At 37.4% G+C, this 7,656-nt stretch overlaps 1 protein-coding gene across 1 annotated transcript in view; it reads right to left on the reverse strand.

Moving 5' to 3' along the window:
- The window catches only part of gol (goliath), a 281,563-nt gene extending 279,462 nt beyond the window's left edge, over window positions 1–2,101 (reverse strand). Inside the window, exon 1 of the mRNA XM_065234620.1 lies at window positions 1,224–2,101. The gene's annotated coding sequence lies outside the window, so the exon portion shown is untranslated. The remainder of the gene's footprint in view (window positions 1–1,223) is intronic.
- Window positions 2,102–7,656: the final 5,555 nt, after the last annotated feature.

The raw sequence follows: 7,656 nt of genomic DNA on the forward strand, positions 1-7,656 counted from the left end.
ATTCGGGAATACCCCTAAAGAACCCAATTCCAAACGATCAATTGACCACTTTGTCAAGCAGTTTTGGCTTGACTTTCTACCAGCGATTTCACAAAACTGCACCAACTAATTTTTATTTTTTTATGAAACGCACAAATGTTGGCTACTTTTCTCGAGGTTCTAGAAGAAAAAATCTCAAAATAATGTTTTATTTCAAAGTTCGAGTGAAATGTAATTTTAACTGCTCGAATGAAGTGGTTAATTCAAAACGTCCTATCTACTTTGATCGATTCTCTTCATCGACTTTCACTTTCGTTAATGACTCAGGTCCAAAAACATTCCCTGGTGAATTTGATATTTTGGATGCTAGGTGAGATACTTCTTAATCATACTATGTTGCAAAAATGGCGTGAAATCTGTTTCGATAAACAAAATAGATCCAAACAGTTAGGACGTTTTGAAATGTTCATCGAAAATTGCATTTCACTATTGACCCAACTTTTGAACTCTTGATGAGCCTTTAATGTACCAAAGGGTACGTGATAAATACAAAACCAAATTTTGAATAGGGTATCATTTATATTATTCATTGTCCTGAACAGTTTATTTGGCAAGCCCACACATTATTACAACAACAAAACTCAATTGCGATCATTACCTACTTACTTGACAGAAACAGGTCATTGTTAATAATGAATGGCTGTTAAAAAGAAAATACACTTTTCAAGCTGATATTTTGCGACGTATTCAATATTTATCCAAGGAACCCCTCAGGGATCTGTTAGTACTGACTCTATTTCAATCACAGCCGGCAACACTGCGTCATGCATCCCTACGACGGTCATCAGTACCAGGGAAAAACGCATCGGAAAAGCAGAAACAGCACCAGCAGAATCGAGGTCATTGAATCGTAAACAAGAAAACAGGACAAAGCAACCAAAGGGGGTATAATAACAACACAATCGGGCAGGTTCGTACAAATGCACACACACACACACACATATACTAGGCCCAATTCGAAATCTGATTGGAGAAGCAAAAAAGACACTGTCCACTGCAGATAAAGTGCTGACACCTAGCATAACAAAGAGAGCAAATATGCAATCAGCTTGCTTTGCTGCCCCTCGCACTTGCATTCAGGCATTCCCATAACACAATAAATGCCCTCCGCCAGTCAGTCCTCGTCGTCCGTCGTTATGTAAATCATATTTCAATGTTATTAGCATTACAAATGGTTCTCTAACCTGTCACATTAGATGTGTTCTGCTGGATCGTTAACGATTGATCTGCTTTCAGCTTAGTTTGATGATCTTGTCTTTGCACCAAGGCCGCCAATCAAAGCGCACTTCAAGTTATTTAACAACAATACCGACTTGTTTAAATAAGCGGTTTCGATATTTTTAGAATGCACCCACATTTGAAACGAGCAGAACAATTATTTTCCTGTGTTTTTTTAGCACTGTTTGATCTCTCTCGCTTTTGTTTTCTCAGTTATCTTGGCACAGAGGGAAATTATTATTTTATCCTTTCTTTTCACTCTGAATTCACCTTTCTTCACACTCTTAACTGTATACGGCAAGGTGACAGTGGATCAAAGCAATCATTGATTTCACTTCGTACGCTCTCAGCTGACGAGCCTCATCAAAGTTGGCCAAAACAATTTTCCACGCGCAATTTGGGCAGGCAAACTTGGATTTCGATTTTCTCCTGCTGTTATGTATGCTTTTGCTCAATTAAATTTTCATACTTTGCTGGTCGTGTTTTCTTTTCTACACATACACATACACCACCATACAGTGTAGGCTCTGCAGCTTCCTTTGATCTCGATTTTTTTTTCTTCTCCGGGCTGATTTCACTCTCTAACAGTTTGAAATCAAAGACACTTTCAAGTTTAAAAGGAAATCCAACCAACACGCACAAAACCAACTTAACCAAAAACGCCTCGAATGGTAGCTAAAAGTTTCCTTTCAGGAAAAAAACAAAAATTCTACGCATACGCGAGGTCGTCTCCTCCCACGAAACTCTACTTGGATACTACTACTTCCCCCCTGGCTGGCGGAAGAAGAAGGTGCTACTCGCTAAGCAGACAGAAGTGAACTGATCCTAGAGGTCGCGTTGAGCCGCACAATACGGCATCAGAAAAAAAGGAAGCTATGATGATGGAGCTGCTGCTGCAGTATGTAGATAGATTGTTGTATCGTTTTTTCGGTGTGTACGCGCTGTGACGACACGAGCATGGGAGAATAAGCTACAGAAGAGAAGAGAGTATCAACCCAGCTGAGCTCTCCGTCAACATACATATTGAAGCAAATGCAGTGCAAAACGGAACGAGAATGACGTTGAAGCGAACGAGGCGAGAGAGCGAAGGAATGTCAGATTGCAGTGAACGATGAAACTGGGGGCACTGGCTTCGGAAAGGTTTGGATCTTGGATTTATTTTAGTACTGATGATGTTGGGGTGCTCAATAATGTTGTCCCCGAGGTTGTCCCACATGCCAAATTCTAGTTTTTGGTCCGTAAGTTTTGCTGAATGATCGTTAAAATTGCTTTAAATTACATATAGGGTAGAGAACTACCTCGGCCTACTCCCTAATAAAGATAACTAACTACTTCGGCCTAAGCGCCCATTTTGGGCCTCTCAAGCAGAAAACATAAAATAAATTCATGATTTCTGCGTTAACAGGTAAATTATGCATTTGGTACGATACTTTAGTTCAAATACTACCGAAGGAAGTCAATAAGAATGCGTGATCTGAATACTTGCACCCAATATTCTCAAATACAAATGTAGCGCTCCGGCCGAATCAATATTTATCTTCATCCGATAGGCCAAAGTAAATTCAAGTTATCGTCATCAGCTCACCGAGCATATAGGAATCATCAAATGGGTTGTAGTTGCGTTTTATTTAGTGGTAGCTGCGGCTGAGTTCCGGACTACTACTGACTTGGCTGACCAGACTGACCACCAGCTTGTCTTGTGTAGGGTTGGAATTTTGGTTTGTGGAATTTTGGTTGCACTTAAACTCAGTATCTGCAGTGCGCTAATCCACGTCGACTTCAAAATTCGTCCTTTTCTCGCTGCGCCGGGTTCATCTTCTGCGCCGTGCCGAGACCCTCCTTGGAGAATGCTTTCGTTTCATTATTTCACTCACTCCACGGCAGCACGTATGGAGCAGCTTTCTTGCGCTGAAATCGAAGAACATAACTTTCTCAAACACATACCATCTTCAAAAAAACAACACCCCAGAAGCTTATCTTAAACCATTTGGCATTCTCCTTCCGGAACACAGAACGCTGCCTTACAATCGGTTTTATACGCCATCGCGAGTCTAGGGATTTCTAGACTATTCTTCTCAACAAGAAAAAGCCAATTTTCAAAAACAGATGCGTGTGAAACACAACGTAGTTATTCACTGAATGGATTCTGCGCCGTTATTCTGACTTAGTATGATTTTGAAGTTGAATTTTAATTTTATCAATGTATAAAGCATAACCAGAAAATGATTAAATTTTAATCTATCGTTGTTTATTAATATTTTTGAGTGTAGGGGAGGTACGGCTTGATCTGGTAATATTAGTCATATTTGGTGTAAAAATTGCTCAAATTGGTAATTATTATAATTTATAGTATAAATTTTAATGATATTAACTGCCCCTTGAGCATCAAAGTAAAAAAAAAATAACAGTGTAACTTTAACGCATACACTCAATGACGTTTTACCATTGTTGTTTATGTTTACTGCAGCTTTCTGTTTGTCATGATTTTTGCCTAGATTTGCGTTTTCGATAGCTCTGGTCGGTTTCGACATCGAGTTTTCATGATAAAAACGGTACTGGACGTTTCCCCAGCAGCAAATATCTCCAAGTTGCAGGCTCATGGCGAATCGAGTGTAATACGACCATGGAACCATCACTCTGGGACTCCGTTAACAGGGGCGGCGTAGTCAGTCGGTTCCCGTTCCATCGGAGGACAGCATATTGGTTCACAGACGATGAAGAATTTGTGGAAATTAATGACTAATGGGAACGGAAGTGCGGTCGATTATGTGCACTGAGATCAGCTACCAAATAATGCCGAATTTATGAGAACAACACACCAAATTTAAATCGCTGAAAATCAGCAAAATTTTGCTGATTTTAGACTTGGTGAAAGATCAGCAAACGGTCCAGCAAAATAATGCTGCTGAATTTTTCAGCAATTCCAACTTCTGTCAAAATGACAACCTTTTACTGAAAATCAGCAATGGATCATTTTGTCAAGCTTCTGCATTCATGTTCCATCAGATGTCACAGCTGTTGTTTGCGGTGATATCTATCGGAAACTAGACACAATCTATTTTCCTATAATTGTTCACAGAGGACACTGCAGTGCAAAACATGTCTGGTACCTCTATATATGCATTTAGATTATTATTCGAAGTCCCTCCTTTTTTACACATTCTACACTCAAAATAGCTCACCCATCACAGAATTTTGTGCTGAATTTTATGTATGGGGCGGGGCATAAAGTATCTTTTGCGCAGAATATGTAAAAAAGGAGGGACTTCAAATGTTAAAGCAAATGCATATATAGAGGTACCAGACATGTTTTGTAGTGTCAGGTACTCTATTCTGTATTCTGTGAAAGGGAAATCACAATTCGAGTGTCAACAAAATACATGACATGTTGAGAGATTGAGCTCGTGAGAGAGAATTTCTCTCTCAAATTTGAATTTTTTTGGCTTTCTGGGGACTGGTAGTAAAGCAGGTAAAATTGTATGGGGAAAAATCATTTTTATTTAATTGTAGCTTGCTTAACAATAATTTCCAGGAAAAAACTGAACGACAAAGTCCCTAATTAATTTCTTTAGGTTGTCGTTCACTTTTTTGACCTGTATATGCACCGAAAGCTAATTATTCCCACTTCTCTCAATTTCTATATGGAGATTTTTATCACTTCCTACCAGCGGAACAGCGCCATCTCTGTGGAAAATAGTCGAACAAAATGATTAATATGTCTTTACTGATCTTTCAGCAATTCAAAATTCTGACATTTGGCAGCATTTTGCTGATTAAACTATTAAATTCAGTAAATTTAATTTGTTTTCACTATATGAGCGTCCAGCTTCTGTAAAAGATCGTTGATACAAATATACGAATAATAAAGATAAAATAACAAGACTCTTTTCCGAGTATCATTTATTAAATATAACCAGTGTCCGAGCCAGTGTCCTTACACAGAAAAAAAATCGTTGCTAGAATTAAAAAATCCATTGGTAGAATTAAAAGTTTGCATTGGTTCTTTTTGGTAGAAAGCGGTTAGCTTTCAAACCAAAAGTCAGCCAACTGTTAAATCAAAAGTTGTCCGCTCACTACTTTTAAAAGCTAAAACTTTCAAAATAAATTGTATTACTGTCAAATTAAAAGCACGGCAGTGATGGCATTAAAATTGGTTTCTTTTCAATTCAAAACAAAGTTTTGATTTGAAAATATGATATAGTTAAAACGAAAAGTAACATTTTGGATAGGAGAAATAAAATTTTGAAATTAAAAATACGCATTTTCACCGTAATAACATCTTGTATTCATTTTAAATTCTAAATAATATTTAATTTGACGTTTTGAAAATTAGTAAAAACTTCAAAAAATATATTTGTTTATTACTAATTTTCTTTACAACTAATTAAGCGGTTTTGCAACGAGATTCACGGAGCGACACAGATAGATTTTCCGGCAAGTGAAGGTTGATACGAGGAACACATAATCAAGCTTGGTATTGTTTTACATTTCGTAATCCGATGAATCCAGCACTGAGCGCTACAGACGTATAAAATCCTATGCCGCAACATCAGAATGTACCAACTGGTGACGGATTCTCGTTATTATGCTGTAGGGCTCTCGGTAGGGCTTGATCCTTCTCCGACAGGAATTTGATACGGTCGATACCGAAAACTGTCGCGACGTCATCTTGGTTAATTTCGTAGTATGATATAAAAAAGAATCTAAAAATCCAATAACAATAACAATGAAAATAATGTACTTACCATTTGGAACTCGATTTGGAATGCCAATTCCAAGTGGGTCTCTACGTAGCAGCAAATAATGTCGGAATATCCAACGAAGAAAAGTTCAGTTTCTGGTATCCCACAAAATAATCATGACTCTTTTTGTAACTTCTGATTTGGATGTCATGCTCAAAGTGGCCAGATTAGCAGAAAAGGCGGCATATGAGACGTCAGTGCAGCCAGTAAAACATCGCTGAAAGGATATTTTTGACACTTGTACAACTTTTGTTTTAAAAATTTGTACTTTTAAAACCACGAGTCAAAAGTAAAAGAAAAACTTTCAATTTAAAAAGCTAACTTTTATTTTTAATATGTTTGTTGTTAAAACTACTAATTTTAAGAAACTTTTAATTTGAAAATGCATTATTTTTATTAATACAATTTTCGTTGTTTGTGTGTACTGAAAAGTTGTCCCTCTATCTGTTAGTATTAGCCACTTGGCTTTCGGTATGATAAAATCAACTCAACTGCTCGCCTCCGTGTCAGAACTAAGAATCCTTTTATTACTTCTCTCTTATGCTAACTTAACCTACCTAGCGGTGGCGGACGTGACCCTTTCTGCTGGATCAGCACAAACTGCGTTCGCTGCCCGAGTGGCGTGATCGCGTTTATGCTGATCTTTTTGTTTACATACATTTTATCGTCCGTCTGCGCATTGCTTGCGCAGGGCCGTATCCACCACACGCCCTATCCGAATGAAATTTAAAAATTTATTCAACAGAATAAGTTTTTAAATTGTTTTTGAATTATTTATGTTGAGTTTTTTTTTTGTATCAAGATTGTATCATATAATTGTTTTACTATATAAATGTGTGTAACATAATTGTATATAATTGTAATATAGATGTATTAGTTATGAAAATGTGTTTGTAATATGTTTTTGAATTATTTATGATGTGTTTTGGTACCAAACTTGTATAATATAACTGTGTCTACTATATAAATGTGTGTAAAATAATTGTATATAATTGTAATGATGTATTAGTTATAAAAATGTGTCTGCAATATCTTTCTCTTTTTTTTTTTTTTTTTTTTTTTTTTTTTTTTTTTTTTCCGTGTCAGAACTAAGAATCCTTTTATTACTTCTCTCTTATGCTAACTTAACCTACCTAGCGGTGGCGGACGTGACCCTTTCTGCTGGATCAGCACAAACTGCGTTCGCTGCCCGAGTGGCGTGATCGCGTTTATGCTGATCTTTTTGTTTACATACATTTTATCGTCCGTCTGCGCATTGCTTGCGCAGGGCCGTATCCACCACACGCCCTATCCGAATGAAATTTAAAAATTTATTGGCGATCCTGCCAGGAGCTCTAAGGAACAGTAGATGAGTGCTGCAAATTGTGTGCCGTTAATTGAACGCTACCGCCGCCGCGACGAAAAGTGATAATTAATGACGAACACAAAGTGTGTTTGATCGAGTTCGAACAGCGAGTGCACTGTGATGCGATGCGGCAGAAAACCAACCGGTCGCGAAAAGAAAGTTTCTGTGATTAACAGGCCAATAAACTACAATTACAACAGCCAAGCCTGATAGATGGTCGTTAAATTAGTGAAAACAGTGGAAAAAATTTAGTAATCAAACGAAACCGCGTGTTGTTTCCACATTAAGAAACTATTTCGAGTTAAAAAAAAT

Source organism: Ochlerotatus camptorhynchus, unplaced genomic scaffold (genome assembly GCF_037179485.1).
Source record: "Ochlerotatus camptorhynchus isolate MF236.1 unplaced genomic scaffold, CSIRO-AGI_Acam_v1.1 ptg000434l, whole genome shotgun sequence".
Classification (NCBI taxonomy): Eukaryota; Metazoa; Arthropoda; class Insecta; order Diptera; family Culicidae; genus Ochlerotatus; species Ochlerotatus camptorhynchus.